The 18,770-nt window shown below is 35.6% G+C and overlaps 1 non-coding gene across 1 annotated transcript; it reads left to right on the forward strand.

Annotated features, from left to right (window-relative positions):
- Positions 1 to 2,057: 2,057 nt before the first annotated feature.
- LOC135691769 (uncharacterized) lies at positions 2,058 to 2,924 on the forward strand. The gene has a single exon (XR_016144508.1). It is a non-coding gene; the product is annotated as an uncharacterized LOC135691769 (transcript).
- Positions 2,925 to 18,770: the final 15,846 nt, after the last annotated feature.

Consider the following 18,770-nt stretch of genomic DNA (forward strand, 5'->3'; position numbering starts at 1 on the left):
CCAGCACAATCCCAGACAGAACAACAGTATCGAAAATGGGGCTCTACAATACCAGCTTAAAAAGTTTTCAAACTTGCCATAGGCAGAAAGGATGTAGCATGTTTCAAAAAGCCGATCGCCTTGGAGACCTTGGTCGAAATTGCCTTAATTTGCTTTTTACTCTGATGAAGCCCTGTATGCCGGGGCGAAATATTAGTATTCCTTAAATTTAATTTATTTTGAAAATTTTATCTCGTTACATTGGATTATCGTCGGCGTATTGCTTTGTTCCTGAATATCTATCTAAACTCACCCTATTCTAAATGCTAGCCGAATGGCATGTTGATGCAAAGCATCCCAAGTTGGTGGTAAGGCTTCAATTTTCCTCGATTTTCTTGTAAAAAGGAGCCTCTTGCTTCATTCATTGAATTGCGCTGAGATGACAGATCGTGAAACAAAACCAGTACCTCTAAAGCAACGAGATTTGTTCGTTGGCAACAGCATCAATAGCATTGGCGTAATGGGGCCCTATAAAAATGAGCTTTTCCAAAATACAGACAAGAATAAAGAAATCAGCAAGATAGATTGAAATATCAGTAAGAATCAAAACAATTCTGTAGCGAAAAATACTAGAGAAGCTAATTATCCGGCAAAAACGAATTCTGTGCGCAAAGAGAGGCAAAAAAGCGCCAATTGAGAACTTAAAGCGCATAGGAGCTACAAAAAAGTGCAGGGGGGCGAATTTAGGCCACGACTTTGATGGGAGATTCGACGATCGTCCTGAAAGACTCCGATGACAGTGAAAATATCTGCCAACACTTTCCTTGAAGAGAAAATATATAGACAAGGCAGTGATTGCCTTTCTTTTTTCTGGAGTGAAATGTCGTGAAACACAGAACTTGATACAGATTTATTATCTTGCACCGGATAGAGAATTTTTGCAATGTAATGAGATTTTTGTAGAGTCATTGTACTTTTCTTTCACTAGCAATTAGAAACGCAAACATCGGAAGAGACGTTTTTTTTCTATTCCCTTTTAAACAGAAATATATCCAAAAATCAACTATAAAAGGAAACTAGGCCATAATGATAAGTGCAACGAAGCCTTCTCATTTCGTCTATTTGAAAGAAAGTTTTCAAGGTTTTGACTCCATTATCATTAATCATTAATATTGTTAAACATAAATTTGCGGAATTTACATGAGACATTTATTGCTACAATTGTGTACAATATAATGTCGCTCACACAGCGATATACAAGTGAACGAAATTAGTCCGCACTTTTACCAAACCTGTAAGCAACCAGTATGAAGCATTGTTGAACCACACATTCGGTTCTGTTGCTTCCTTCAAGGTTGTTGTGGTTCTACTGAAATTAATCAGTTGCAAAACTTCAAAACCGAGCTGACAGGATCAAAACTGCTAGCAGCTTTAATGCCCTAAGCAGACCACTTATCAATAAACTGTGTAGTGAATCCAAAGTCATGGCCTACAAATCTCATGGTCTCTAACACTCAGACAAGATTGCTCTTTAAAGTCTCTGAGATACAGAGACAGGCTTGAGGCTCGCCATTATGAAGTCATCAAATAACAAAAGCTATTCTGCCTTTGGCTGAGCACAACCTTTGAATAGCCCTTTGGCTGCGTCAAGACTCACTTTTTGGCTTTTCTAGTTTTAGGCTTCCATTGTAGTTAGGTTGTTTTGAAGAGCGACCCATCTAAAAGAACTCAAATGAAATGAAATGGAACAAGTCCCTAATGGCCACTACGTTATTTGTTTATATGGAACAGTGAAGTGAAATTCAGGCTAGCTGTTCTTAATTTTTTCAAAAATATAAGGCTGGATTTTATTAATTTCTTTTTTAAATGATTATAGTTTACAACATTTTACAAAAGGTCGGCCTCAGCTCATTCTTAATTTGTCATTGACTCTTGGTCAATTTTGAGCCCGTGTTCTTTGAAAATTTTTCTTAAAATTTAGAGTCGACAGAGTGTATTCAAATTTGCCGCCAAAACACAATTTGCCTTGCTGCATATTGCGCCTTCGGCGCCCTCATTGAGATGATAACATTACATAACAAGTATACAGGCCAACTTGGAAAAATTTTAAGCATGGCACAGGCAAGGAAAGTAATCGCTGTTACGGGAGTTACTTCTGGTCTTGGTGCTGCGATGACTCAGTTCTTTACTAGGCATTCTCACTTGGTAGTTGGATGTGGCAGAACTAATTTGAAGATTGAAGAGTTAAATTCCAAGTATGGTAGTAATCGTTTTCATGTTGTTGATGTGTCAAAAAACAATGAAGTAGAACACTGGGTTAGACAAATAATTGCCGATTTCGGGGTTCCAGATATCCTTATTAACAATGCATCTATAGCAAACAAAACAAGTAAATTCTGGAGGGTTCCACCTGAAGATTTTGACAACGCCATAGACATTAATATAAAAGGGGTTGCAAATGCAATGCGTCATTTTCTCCCCCACATGGTGAAAGCTAAAAGAGGTATTGTTGTCAACATGTCTGCAGCGTGGGGAAAAAGCGTATCCCCAGGGGTTTCGGCTTACTGTGCCAGCAAATTTGCCATTGAAGGGTTCTCGAAAGCTGTTGCAAGTGAACTGCCAGACCCACTTGCTTGTGTTCCTCTTGATCCTGGAGTCATCAATACCCCCATGCTGCAGAAAATATTTGGAAACGCTGCAGCCAAGCAGCAAACACCAGATACCTGGGTGGAGAAGGCTGGACCAATGATACTAGATATTAACAGAACAGTGAATGGTAAAAGTTTGAAAGTTAAATAGCCTAAGTAGTTTGAGTGTATGGAAATTTTGCCTGATGAGATAATGTTGTGTGCAAAAGATTTATCATTCTAAATGAATAGCTTTTGATAATGTCATAGTTCATTCGCTATGTATAAATTACAATTTAGTTTAACTTTAAAATATAATTATTTTTTGTCTTTGAGGTTGCTTATGACATGTGATACTTCCTAGGCCAATGCCAAAACAAGATCATGGCCTCTTATCAAAAAGTAGATAAAAGTGTGTAGGCTGATTAAAATATAAAAATGAGAAGATAATGAAGATTAGACAAGACCTTTTCTCTAAGCAGTTAATTGTTAGCCATTTTAATGTCAAAATGGTACATGTACCTTGTGATGTTTAAAAAGCCAATTACTTAATGAAAATGCCAAAAATGGATGGGGGACCTAAATGAAAAACGATCTACTTCTCTTAAAGCATATATTAGAGTCCGTAGAGCAGTCTTGTTGTCGTGAATTTTCATTATTTGCACATATAGCTAAGTGCCTATGCCTTTATCATGTAAGATCCATTGGGGTATTGGCAAATTGACAGTCTTAAGATCATATTTGAAACATTTCCTAACATCCTTTTTTGTGGCCTACCAAATTTTTAACTATTGACTAAAGATGCAAGTCAAAAAGTCTGCATTGATAATTATATTTATACATTATTCATCAAAGTAGTGTAATTTTCCCCTGTGATGATGAAATAATGGCAAAGATTATGCAATATGACACTATTTTCACTATTTCATTTCAAAATGCAAATCTTATACAGTATTTTTGCAGTTGAGAAGAAGCAAGTTTGCACATTCTACCGGGGAAGTGACATTTAAACAAAGGAAAGCCAAATTCCCCAGGACTTTGCTTTTGATAGCCCCCCTCCCAGAACATTGAAGCCAAGGAGTACAAAAAATGTCAGAAATAGAAGGGATATTCATAAACTATCTATCATTACATGTTTTCTTGTGTGTCATTTAATTCTGAAATTCAGACTAACATTTCAATTTTCAAACTAACCCCTCTCTCCCTGTTGGAGATCAAGCCCCTATTTCTGGCGCCACCGCTGAGTTAAAGTGGTTACTTAGATTTCAACTATAGATTTCAACTATAAATTAATCTAGACGCATAAAGTTTCTTTTCCAGGTTTGACCAAATAAAAATTTCCTTACGTGTGTTAATGTACAGCTCTATGCACCAAAATACTTTTCAGTTTTGATGGTTATAGCTAAAAACAAATATTAGAAAAAGAAATTGTAAACGCTGCTTGCCTTTTAATGGTAGGAAATGCAAGTAAAAGTATTTTTAACCACAGACGAAAAAGAAATCTCTGGTCTGGAAGCCTTTACTCTTCATCTCTTCGTTCCTGTTTATTATAAGCACACGATTTAAGTAAGGGATGTGAAAACTAATTGTAGGATTATAGTTCATTGTTTTTTATGTTGTGATATCCCAATCTGTTCTGTGGTGATATTTTAAAATGATTGCCGGATTCAAATTGTGCAATCGCAGGCTGTGGAACTCCTTGCCATCAATATTACTGAAGAGTTTGACTTTTTTTAGTTTTGCAATAAAATTGCAAGATTTTTTAGCTTGGAAAAAATCTCTATATTTTTGTCACGACGAAGTACAAGACTGAGGACAATGGTTTTAAGTGTTGAATCAAATCTGAAGATTTTTTCTATTCAAGAACTGTTGCCAGAAAGAAGACATAAGAAAAAATTAAGTGACAACGAACATTTGAGATCGTAAAAAAATTATGCTAGACAGGTCTTTCTGAAACGACTGATACAGAGACTCGTATTCCTCAATAACATCTAAAATCCTTTATAAACTTACTCAGCTAATAAAGAGTCATTAATAAAGACATCAATAGAGAGTCGATGCTTTGTTTTAATTTTTCAGAAGTCAATTTTTCATTGTATGATGTGCAAAACTTCTTTAAAAAGTGATTTTGGATTTGTCATGACAAATAAATTTAGCTAAGATCCCCCGGAGAATTATTTTGACAAACAGAAAGCTTAGGGAACAGCGTCTTAGTTTCAAATCCTATCGTTTGTTCCAAGGCATATAAAATGTTTCCTTTCCCTGCAAAAGTCGATCTGGGCGCAGATTTTCTCCAGTTAAGACGGATGGCGAGGTAAAACGAGGTTTATCGGCAAAAAATGGAGGATCTCTCTATTCCTTTCAGGGAAGTGGCAGGAAAAATAAGAGCAAAATTATGACGCCAGGCATAACGACCTTGTTCAAGATAGACTTTGCAGCCTGCAACGACATGGAGTAAAGTTTCGGGAGGAAGCAGAGTTCACAATCAAACGATTGTCTTAGGTTCCAAAGGCTTGGATTTTTGCGAGTAGAGAGAGTATTGCTTGTTGGGACCACCATCTCTCTCGGTGCCCTATCTCAATATTTAATGATGGACGAAGTATAAGATGCAAAATCAAAGAAAAATCACCACTTTGTGTAAACCGTTTAGTACCCAATCCATAAGTATTTCATTTTACATATCCGCCGATCACAATCCTTACTTCAACTCCAACAAACTACTTAACAAATTTCGTGTTGCAACATACATAATCATGATCACTGTGACTTGTCGATTGGCATTTAAAGGACAGGCAGCGGCAAGTCGTCAATTTCTTTCAGAAGGCTGAGAATATTGATAGCAGTTTATCTCTGCCATAGGTCATTTCGACGCCAAAGAAACGGCCGAGGTATTTGACAGATTCCCCATTTTGACTAAGGCTACGTTTACACTGCTCCGTATTCGTTTTGCTCCGTTTTCGTTCACACTTATCCGTTTTCAAATGAATACGAATTGAATACGGTAAATGTTCACACTGCTCCAACAAAAACGCTGTTGATGGCCTCATTTTTGAAAAGATGCGTTTAAGAATCCTCAACAAATTGCCGTCATTATGAATGAAATTTGGTGTGTTAGAAAGCACGTATTTTGTTCCCGTTGTTAGCGTATTCAAATGTCTCGTAGGAGCGTATTCGAAAGTATCCGTTTTCATTAGCGTTTTCAAACGACTCCGTTTTCATAGCAGAGTAGTATGAACGCAAGGCAAAAAACGAATTTAGTTTGGTTTCTAATGAAAAGCTTTGGCTGCAACTGGCGAGATCTAGTGGAATATTTCTTAATGCCAATGGCCACATATTTATCGACCCTTATTGGAAGGTTTTGCCAATGACCACCTTGTAAAGCAGGCTAACAGGAGCTGGTTCTCCTTTTCACCCCTAGTGACAACCGCACCGCATCACAAACTGAAACCAGTGCATTGGTTGAAACATAAGCCAAGCTGTTTATGTTTTTCTGCTTTAATATACTGTATATAGGTTTAAAAGCATAGATTGAAAAGAAGAGGGCTGAGGCATTCACCTTGAAGAACACCACAAGATCTTTCATGACACAAAAAATAGTTAACAAGCAGTGCCCTTAGAACCTCTGGAACAAGTATAATCAGAGGCTTGAAATTTCACAAGAAACAATAGATATCTCGACATCTCAAAATTTACGCTTGAGAGTATAAAAAAGGATTCCACCTCTCTGGGCTTAAAGCTTGGAACGAAATACCCATAGAACTAAAGGAGATCCCATAGCTCCATCAATTCAAACGAAAATTAAAAGCTCATTTGAAAAACTCAGGAAACTCGAGTTAAAACACGACTCCCAGGAAGATCAGACGTAAAATTGAATTTACTCCTTTCCTTTAATAAAATGATTTTTCAAATGTTTGTCTTCCATTATTAGACTGTCTTAACTTATCATTACTTGTACTTAGGTTTCTGATAGGATATCGTGTCGAAATAAGAATTTAATAAAAAAATAATGATGAAAAATCAACAAAACAGGGATGGCACGGAGTTTTGAATGCATCTGTGAGGAGCAGTTAAAGCCCAAATAAATGCTGGGGACCAGAGCCTGAATATGATATGGTACATGATGGTGCGAAAGAAAAGTGGTAATCAAATTACGGTTGACTTCATTAAGAGCATTTTTGAGATTAAGCAGGGTAACAGCCAAAGAGCGTTGTTTATTCGAGCTTTGTGCGAGTTCAGTGTGTTCTGAATTTTATCTATCATATGAGACCTGCGTGCAGCGTGTTCTAAACTGTCGGATAAACTTGGGAGTGAAGTCTTTTTGAATTGAAGTTGCAATGAATACATTTTGTTTCTGAAAGTTAAAGACAGAGTTACGAAGGCAGGAGGTGAAGATTTTCAAGGGAACAGATTCTAAGATTATTTACCTGAAGTTACAAGTATCATCTGTAGTGTCTTTTTTGTGGACCAATATCGTTGATGACTTTTTCCGCTTGGAAGTAACATTACCAGAAACCCTAAAGCCATGTATAACAAGTGATAATAATAATAACGAATTTTTAACAGGAGGAAACTTCAACAAATTTCAAAATTGCTGTTATCAATATTTTTCCTGTTAAAAGAAAGGTGTACTTGACTTGTTAACGAGTACATGCTCAAGACGTCGTGTTTTCAACAATCAAAGCTAAATTTGTTTCATTTTGGTACTTAATTCATTCGCTTATCATGTAATCGCTTTTGAATAAAATACCACAAGCAACATACATGCTCAATCTGATTAAATGATGATTTGTCTTTTTCTCTTATAAAATATCATGGAAGAATTTTTTTATCATATATTATCAAATGCTCGACTATTATATATTGTATTATCAAATCGGAGGATTACAATAAAGTCTCATTTACCGGTACAGTTTGTCAGCAATGAGATTTTATTCAAGTCGTGATGAAGACGACAGATAAAACTGTCACGGTACCCCCTTTTCTTCCATTCATTTCGATATATTTTTTCTATTCTATCGTCATCAAATAGTTTGCTTCTTCTAGTTTAGCCGCTCTTTCCGAATCAGTTTTATGACTAACTGTTATTACATCGTTTCAGCTCTACCTACGTCTTACCCTCGTTTTCATCCCTTTTCGGTATCTACTCCTGGCACAAGATTCGGTTGTTTTTCTTACATTGTATCGTCACTAAAGCTTATATCATGTTAGTCACTTTTCCTGTTATTTAACTTGTGTTCCATGTCTCACTGGAGTCATGTTTATTGTTGTTTTAATGAAAATGTCAATGTGAAGCTTGTAGTTTCTATACCGCTCGAGCCTGACTGCCCTTCACAAAACTGATACTGGACAATAATGACATTTGCACTCTAATGATGCAAGCCACAACCCAAAATGCCGCACATGCTCCCATGTTCACACTTCAACCACGATCACCAGTCACCACAGCTACTTCCACATAAAGTCACATGCACATCTTCCGTTCCTGCCTTGTTTACTGCATTAGTTTCACCAAATGCGATCTCCACTGCATTTGTGGGATGTCCTCAGGGGCGAAACTACTGGGGGGTATGGGGGGTGCTGCACCCCCCCAATCTTCAAAAAGGCAGATTTTGTCGGGCAAATTTATGGTTTCCAGTGTATCTGTCGGGCAAATCTGGAAATTTTCTTTAGATCGCACTCTTATTGCTACTTTTTGCTCTAGCTTGGTTTTTTAATTCATGGTCTTTTCCCCTATCTTTTTTTCAATCTCCTCCCAGTTGGGAAAACAAAACAGAAACGAGGCTAGGAACAGCAACATATATACATTTCCGTCTTTTGTCCACCGATCAGCGCTTTCGTCTCGAGCTCGACACGCACATGTCTGAAGTATTGATCGACAGCGAAAGTATAGACGGAAAGTAAAGTGTGTTTGATGCGAGAAGAAAATGAGCACTGTGCATACCCATTCCCCCTACTTTTTGCAAAACAAGAGAGCTTTTTACAAAATTTTTGTTGTGATTTCTAAATTTTCCCTTGACAAGCCTGAGTCTAAAGACCCTCTCACGGGCTTCCCGATGACTTCAGCTCTTGAGGCGATGTGCTCTAAAAATGAAGCTCATGTATGACACGCCCTTTCATCAAGCATGCCACGCCCTTTCGTCGGGCATCTAAGCTTCATACCCCCCTAATGAAAATAGTGAAGTTTCGCCCCTGGATGTCCTGTCAGTTGAAGGCCCGTTTTGATGAACATCTCAATTTAGAAAAGAAAGTACTCCTTCAGGAATCCAGAAAAGATGACCCGGATGTCCATTCATTTTAACCGAGATGGCCATACACCAGCCAACATGAAAATCACCAGACTTTGATACGCACCTATAAACAACATTCACATCATGAAACATGAAAATCACCAGACTCTGATACGCACCTATAAACAACATTCACATCATGAAACATGAAAATCACCAGACTTTGATACGCATCTATAAACAACATTCACATCATGAAACATGAAAAATCACCAGACTTTGATACGCACCTATTAACAACATTCACATCATGAAACATGAAAAATCACCAGACTTTGATACGCACCTATAAACAACATTCACATCATGAAACATGAAAATCACCAGACTTTGATACGCAGCTATTAACAACATTCACATCATGAAACATGAAAAATCACCAGACTTTGATACGCACCTATAAACAACATTCACATCATGAAACATGAAAATCACCAGACTCTGATACGCACCTATAAACAACATTCACATCATGAAACATGAAAATCACCAGACTCTGATACGCACCTATAAACAACATTCACATCATGAAACATGAAAATCACCAGACTTTGATACGCATCTATAAACAACATTCACATCATGAAACATGAAAAATCACCAGACTTTGATACGCACCTATAAACAACATTCACATCATGAAACATGAAAAATCACCAGACTTTGATACGCACCTATAAACAACATTCACATCATGAAACATGAAAATCACCAGACTCTGATACGCACCTATAAACAACATTCACATCATGAAACATGAAAAATCACCAGACTTTGATACGCACCTATTAACAACATTCACATCATGAAACATGAAAAATCACCAGACTTTGATACGCACCTATTAACAACATTCACATCATGAAACATGAAAATCACCAGACTTTGATACGCACCTATTAACAACATTCACATCATGAAACATGAAAATCACCAGACTTTGATACGCACCTATAAACAACATTCACATCATGAAACATGAAAATCACCAGACTTTGATACGCACCTATTAACAACATTCACATCATGAAACATGAAAATCACCAGACTTTGATACGCACCTATTAACAACATTCACATCATGAAACATGAAAATCACCAGACTTTGATACGCACCTATAAACAACATTCACATCATGAAACATGAAAAATCACCAGACTTTGATACGCACCTATTAACAACATTCACATCATGAAACATGAAAAATCACCAGACTTTGATACGCACCTATAAACAACATTCACATCATGAAACATGAAAATCACCAGACTTTGATACGCAGCTATTAACAACATTCACATCATGAAACATGAAAATCACCAGACTTTGATACGCACCTATTAACAACATTCACATCATGAAACATGAAAATCACCAGACTTTGATACGCACCTATTAACAACATTCACATCATGAAACATGAAAATCACCAGACTTTGATACGCACCTATTAACAACATTCACATCATGAAACATGAAAAATCACCAGACTTTGATACGCACCTATTAACAACATTCACATCATGAAACATGAAAATCACCAGACTTTGATACGCACCTATTAACAACATTCACATCATGAAACATGAAAATCACCAGACTTTGATACGCACCTATAAACAACATTCACATCATGAAACATGAAAATCACCAGACTTTGATACGCACCTATTAACAACATTCACATCATGAAACATGAAAATCACCAGACTTTGATACGCACCTATTAACAACATTCACATCATGAAACATGAAAATCACCAGACTTTGATACGCACCTATAAACAACATTCACATCATGAAACATGAAAAATCACCAGACTTTGATACGCACCTATTAACAACATTCACATCATGAAACATGAAAAATCACCAGACTTTGATACGCACCTATAAACAACATTCACATCATGAAACATGAAAATCACCAGACTTTGATACGCAGCTATTAACAACATTCACATCATGAAACATGAAAAATCACCAGACTTTGATACGCACCTATAAACAACATTCACATCATGAAACATGAAAATCACCAGACTCTGATACGCACCTATTAACAACATTCACATCATGAAACATGAAAATCACCAGACTTTGATACGCACCTATAAACAACATTCACATCATGAAACATGAAAATCACCAGACTCTGATACGCACCTATAAACAACATTCACATCATGAAACATGAAAATCACCAGACTCTGATACGCACCTATAAACAACATTCACATCATGAAACATGAAAATCACCAGACTTTGATACGCATCTATAAACAACATTCACATCATGAAACATGAAAAATCACCAGACTTTGATACGCACCTATAAACAACATTCACATCATGAAACATGAAAAATCACCAGACTTTGATACGCACCTATAAACAACATTCACATCATGAAACATGAAAATCACCAGACTCTGATACGCACCTATTAACAACATTCACATCATGAAACATGAAAAATCACCAGACTTTGATACGCACCTATAAACAACATTCACATCATGAAACATGAAAATCACCAGACTCTGATACGCACCTATAAACAACATTCACATCATGAAACATGAAAATCACCAGACTTTGATACGCATCTATAAACAACATTCACATCATGAAACATGAAAAATCACCAGACTTTGATACGCACCTATAAACAACATTCACATCATGAAACATGAAAAATCACCAGACTTTGATACGCACCTATAAACAACATTCACATCATGAAACATGAAAATCACCAGACTCTGATACGCACCTATAAACAACATTCACATCATGAAACATGAAAATCACCAGACTTTGATACGCACCTATTAACAACATTCACATCATGAAACATGAAAAATCACCAGACTTTGATACGCACCTATTAACAACATTCACATCATGAAACATGAAAATCACCAGACTTTGATACGCACCTATTAACAACATTCACATCATGAAACATGAAAATCACCAGACTTTGATACGCACCTATAAACAACATTCACATCATGAAACATGAAAATCACCAGACTTTGATACGCACCTATTAACAACATTCACATCATGAAACATGAAAATCACCAGACTTTGATACGCACCTATTAACAACATTCACATCATGAAACATGAAAATCACCAGACTTTGATACGCACCTATTAACAACATTCACATCATGAAACATGAAAAATCACCAGACTTTGATACGCACCTATTAACAACATTCACATCATGAAACATGAAAATCACCAGACTTTGATACGCACCTATTAACAACATTCACATCATGAAACATGAAAATCACCAGACTTTGATACGCACCTATAAACAACATTCACATCATGAAACATGAAAATCACCAGACTTTGATACGCACCTATTAACAACATTCACATCATGAAACATGAAAATCACCAGACTTTGATACGCACCTATTAACAACATTCACATCATGAAACATGAAAATCACCAGACTTTGATACGCATCTATAAACAACATTCACATCATGAAACATGAAAAATCACCAGACTTTGATACGCACCTATAAACAACATTCACATCATGAAACATGAAAAATCACCAGACTTTGATACGCACCTATAAACAACATTCACATCATGAAACATGAAAATCACCAGACTTTGATACGCACCTATTAACAACATTCACATCATGAAACATGAAAATCACCAGACTTTGATACGCATCTATAAACAACATTCACATCATGAAACATGAAAAATCACCAGACTTTGATACGCACCTATAAACAACATTCACATCATGAAACATGAAAAATCACCAGACTTTGATACGCACCTATAAACAACATTCACATCATGAAACATGAAAAATCACCAGACTTTGATACGCATCTATAAACAACATTCACATCATGAAACATGAAAATCACCAGACTTTGATACGCATCTATAAACAACATTCACATCATGAAACATGAAAATCACCAGACTTTGATACGCACCTATTAACAACATTCACGTCATGAAACATGAAAATCACCAGACTTTGATACGCACCTATTAACAACATTCACATCATGAAACATGAAAAATCACCAGACTTTGATACGCACCTATTAACAACATTCACATCATGAAACATGAAAATCACCAGACTTTGATACGCACCTATTAACAACATTCACATCATGAAACATGAAAATCACCAGACTTTGATACGCACCTATAAACAACATTCACATCATGAAACATGAAAATCACCAGACTTTGATACGCACCTATTAACAACATTCACATCATGAAACATGAAAATCACCAGACTTTGATACGCACCTATTAACAACATTCACATCATGAAACATGAAAATCACCAGACTTTGATACGCACCTATTAACAACATTCACATCATGAAACATGAAAATCACCAGACTTTGATACGCACCTATTAACAACATTCACATCATGAAACATGAAAATCACCAGACTTTGATACGCACCTATTAACAACATTCACATCATGAAACATGAAAATCACCAGACTTTGATACGCACCTATTAACAACATTCACATCATGAAACATGAAAAATCACCAGACTTTGATACGCACCTATTAACAACATTCACATCATGAAACATGAAAATCACCAGACTTTGATACGCACCTATTAACAACATTCACATCATGAAACATGAAAATCACCAGACTTTGATACGCACCTATTAACAACATTCACATCATGAAACATGAAAAATCACCAGACTTTGATACGCACCTATTAACAACATTCACATCATGAAACATGAAAATCACCAGACTTTGATACGCACCTATTAACAACATTCACATCATGAAACATGAAAATCACCAGACTTTGATACGCACCTATTAACAACATTCACATCATGAAACATGAAAATCACCAGACTTTGATACGCACCTATTAACAACATTCACATCATGAAACATGAAAATCACCAGACTTTGATACGCACCTATTAACAACATTCACATCATGAAACATGAAAATCACCAGACTTTGATACGCACCTATTAACAACATTCACATCATGAAACATGAAAATCACCAGACTTTGATACGCACCTATAAACAACATTCACATCATGAAACATGAAAAATCACCAGACTTTGATACGCACCTATAAACAACATTCACATCATGAAACATGAAAATCACCAGACTTTGATACGCACCTATAAACAACATTCACATCATGAAACATGAAAAATCACCAGACTTTGATACGCACCTATTAACAACATTCACATCATGAAACATGAAAATCACCAGACTTTGATACGCACCTATTAACAACATTCACATCATGAAACATGAAAAATCACCAGACTTTGATACGCACCTATTAACATTATTCACATCATGAAACATGAAAAATCACCAGACTTTGATACGCACCTATTAACAACATTCACATCATGAAACATGAAAATCACCAGACTTTGATACGCACCTATTAACAACATTCAACACAAAACCCTCGAAAAATGTTCTTTTAAACTTGGTATTCTTTTTCTTTATGGTCTAAATAAACAATTTTCGTATCTTTCTTAATCCAGCTATTATTATTTTATACCTTATCACATCTATACGCTTTCTACCCCCTCACATATTTCCACCACATTATACGACGTATTCCTACCACGTTTCATATAGTTAATCTTTGAATTCCATTTTTCTAATCTTTTTTTCACCGTCACTCGCCCTATTCTTTCCACCTGATGACAAGTTATGCTCTAAACTTTGTACTTATATTTCATTCTTGTTCAAAGTCGTTATTGGATTGTATCAATTAATTTTTGCTCACAACACGACGTGACGTGAGCAAAAGCTTATATCGACAATTTTTCTACTGCCTTGTATCGTGCATTTTTGTTTGATTTTTCAAACTTGATTCAATGAGGCCGTTTTTCGCTGCATTTGAAAATGAAAAAATTGAGATTCATTTTCTAAAAAGTACAGCGACACTCGCACAGCCTCCTTCAAGATTTTTCTTCGTTTTCAGATTTAGATAAAAGGTTACATCTTATACTACGTTTGTGGATTTGTCAGTTCCATCGCATATTTCCATGAAAAAGTATGTGATCGTGTCTTTGCGATTGCTTTGGCTTCTGTGTTGGTCTGTTATTTCTAAAATTAATGAATTTGATATTAATTTGGGTTAACTTTTCACAGTATATTGCATTCAATATTCGCGAAAACTGTAAATCATTTTGCTTTTGTCAAATTGCCATTATCAAACCTGGTTAGCAGGTAAGAAAAGCTTAAATTATGAGATTTTCTATGAAAATTGTGCAGGTCAATTCATTGAAAATCTAGGCAAGTTATCTGAAGCACAAGGCCGTTAATGTTGTACAACAAAATCTAGACCCTAATCCGCTTAGGAATGATTTACTTTCTTTATTATTTCCTGATTCAAAAACAACACTTTAGAAGACCCCAACAACACGTTTGATATTTTTTGCGATTGTATGTTTGTTATATAATATTAATGTCAAAACATGTCATTCGAACATTCATCCATATGCTTGTTCTTGCGCAATTTACACTTTTAGGTGACTCCGTTTTCGCTAATACGCTAATACTCACAGCTAAACTTTGTCGACTATCTCAATGGGAGGAGACAAAACATCTTTTAAACGCTTCTAATTGCAATGCGCTTGCAATATCAAACCAAGATCACTTTTCGATATGAATTATTCCATTCTGATCTTTTGGTTTGTGACATAAGCAGAACATTTCAAACTCTTGAAGCATCTTTTAAATGAACTGACATATTTTGAAAAAATCGACAATTTTTTTATCAATCGATCTTCAAAAATGTCGGATCATTCAAAAAACATTTTGGAAAAAATCAAAACCATATTTTTTTACATAAAACCATATTATTCAACAATAACTGAAATAATAAGATACTTTAAAGAACAAAACAACCAACAACTTCCTAACAAGTAACTCAACCTTAAGCTTCAAACCGATAACCAAAGAAAGCCTAAGACAAATAATTGTGAAGCTAAATCACCAAGAAGCACACGGGCACCACATGATAAATGCAAAATTCGTATAGATCTCAGTTGATATCATCTTATAGCCCCTCTTGAACATCATGAATAAATGCATTATTCAAAGTACAATTCTAAATTTTTCAAAAAAGGCTATAGTTTTCCCTGTCTATAAGAAAAAAAATTCTTTCATTAAGGAAATTTATAGACCCATAAGTCTGCTCGTAACACTTTCTAAGGCATTTGAGCTTCAACTTCCTCCATTTCTTGAAGAAAAATTCTTATGCGCATATAGAAAACACTTTTCTTCCCAGCACGCTCTTTTTAAACTTATTGTAGACTGAAAAACAGAACTTGAAAGGAACAAACATATTGCTGCTCTCCAAAAGCCTTTGACTGTCTACCAAAAAAACCTACTTTTAGCAAAACTACATGCCTATGGTAAAGAAAAAAATTATCTTTTACTCATACAAAACTATCTGTCTAATAGAAAGAAGAGAGACAAAGTGAAAAGTCATTGCTGCTCCTTGGGTAAACTTGTGCAAGGAGTGCCATAGGGATCAATACTTGGACCCTTATTTTTTAATATTTTCCTCAACGGCATTTTTACAGCCTTAGTGAAGGGTTACTATGTAATTTTGCTGATGACAACACGATATCTGTTACTGCAACAAATACTGATGAACTATTGCGACTAGCAAAACTTAACACTAAAGAATGTCTTGATTGGTTTAAATCAAATGAAATGATTGCAAATCCCTCTAAATTTCAAGCAATCACAATCGGCAGCAAAGATAAATGTTCAAGTGAATTTGAAATTCACAAAGAATTTGCAATCAAAATAGAGAAAAGCGTTACTTTGCTTGATGTTCAGATCGATGAAAAATTTAAACTTTGATGTTCGTATCGATAAGATCTGCAAAAAAGCAGCTGAACAGTAAAATTCTTGAAAAAGATAAGTAAGATTTATGGGCGACAGAGAAAAAAAGATAACTACGAATTTATTTATAATATGTCTCTTCGATTATTGTCAATTGATATGGATGCTATGTGGTAAAGGAAGTCAGGATAAGCAAGAGAAAATTAACGAAATGGCATTAAGGCTAACCTATTAGGACTATTCATCTTCGTACAAGGATTCACTTGCTAACTCAAAAGAAACTACCATACAAATCCAGATAGTTAGAATTTTGGCGCTCGAAGTTTATAAAACACTTAACAACCTTAATCCTAATTTCATGAAAGACTATTTTGTATCCAAAACAACAGGTTATAACTTTCCACTCAAAAACCCCCTTAACATTCCAAAAGCAAGACTGGCATCAGATCACAGAGCCGGTGAAAAGGGGGGGCGGGGGGGCCATGCTCCCTCCATTTTTCTGCAAAGCTAAAGGAAAATTTTAGGCAAAAGTGTAAATAAATGTAGTTTATCATTATGTGAGTTACTGTGCTTGGTAATCTCTTAAAAATGCCTTTAGCTTTGGCTTGATTGCTATGTTTTTACCATAGCAGACATATATAAATTTGAATATGGGAAATAAAACCAAAGAAATCGGTTATCGTCAAAGTTGTACAACGAGTAACAGCTTGGCTTAGGAAATAGATCGAGAAACCTGATCCAAAATTTTTCTGAAATTCACCTTCTTTTCCGAAATGTTTAAGATCAGAATCAATAAAGACAGCACAAAATACTAGACAATTCAAGAATTTGATAGAAACTTGGTTCCTTGATAACAAGTGCGCGTGCTCGTTTTGCAGTAAATAATCTGTCTTATGAAACCTTGAAATTGCTTTATGTTAGTCTTAATAAGTGTGTTTTTACTATTGTAAAAACTAACATCAAATAGTCTAAACAATACAATACAATCTGATAGAGTACGATACGAAACGATACGATACGATACGATACGATACGATACGATACGATACGATACGATACGATACGATACGATACGATACGATACGATACGATGCGATACGATACGATACAATACAATGCTTGTATGAGCCAAGTTTCATTATTTTTGCCCGATTTTTTCCAATTTAACCAAAGAATCATTTTTATTGATCATATGTTTCCCTTTCAAGTTAAAGGGCCTCAAAGTTAGTTTATTATGTGCAAGTAGCTTATTTGCAAAATTCCAATTAGTTTAGAATTTATAAGACTTTAAAGTTGCACCTTTCCGTGAAAAAACGACAAAAGTATAATCAGTTATATTTAGGACGGCATCCCTAACACGGACCGCAGAGCATATTACAGACTAGGGGGGCTAAAATATTTTTTAGGGGAGGGGGGCTAAACATGTTAAAAGCTAAGAGCAGGGCGATTTTCGTTATGGCTTTATGTACATTTTGGAAATTATCGGGAGGCTTAAGCTAAAGCCCCTGTATCCTGATCCCTGATAATGCCTGATGAACACTTCTTTGGACTCTACTGGAAAAGGGATGACGTAAAAGGGTTCTGAGGCAAAAGGCATTGTATCGAAGTTGTAATCCATGTCTGTAATCCATGTAATCCAATTCGAAATCTAGCAGCAATTAATAGAGACAGCGACGGAAATTTTGGATGTGTGTGTGGGTTGGGGGGAAAGCTCAATTTCTAGGAAGGTACAAAATTTTAATGCTAGCCAAATAGATTTTAGAGTATAGATCAAAACAGCAAAAGGGTTCAACACCCTCAGCTCTGACAAAATTTTTGCTCCAATACATCCATATTTTGCTCCAGTATAAAACATGAATGACTTGCCAAAGATCTTAGGTATAAAACATCGGTACTTACGCCAAATTTTGGTGGCTTTCTTCGACAAAATTTTGGCATAATTCCATTGGCATGGTCTGACTA

Source organism: Rhopilema esculentum, chromosome 13 (assembly GCF_057945365.1).
Source record: "Rhopilema esculentum isolate cy_ngs chromosome 13, ASM5794536v1, whole genome shotgun sequence".
Classification (NCBI taxonomy): domain Eukaryota; kingdom Metazoa; phylum Cnidaria; class Scyphozoa; order Rhizostomeae; family Rhizostomatidae; genus Rhopilema; species Rhopilema esculentum.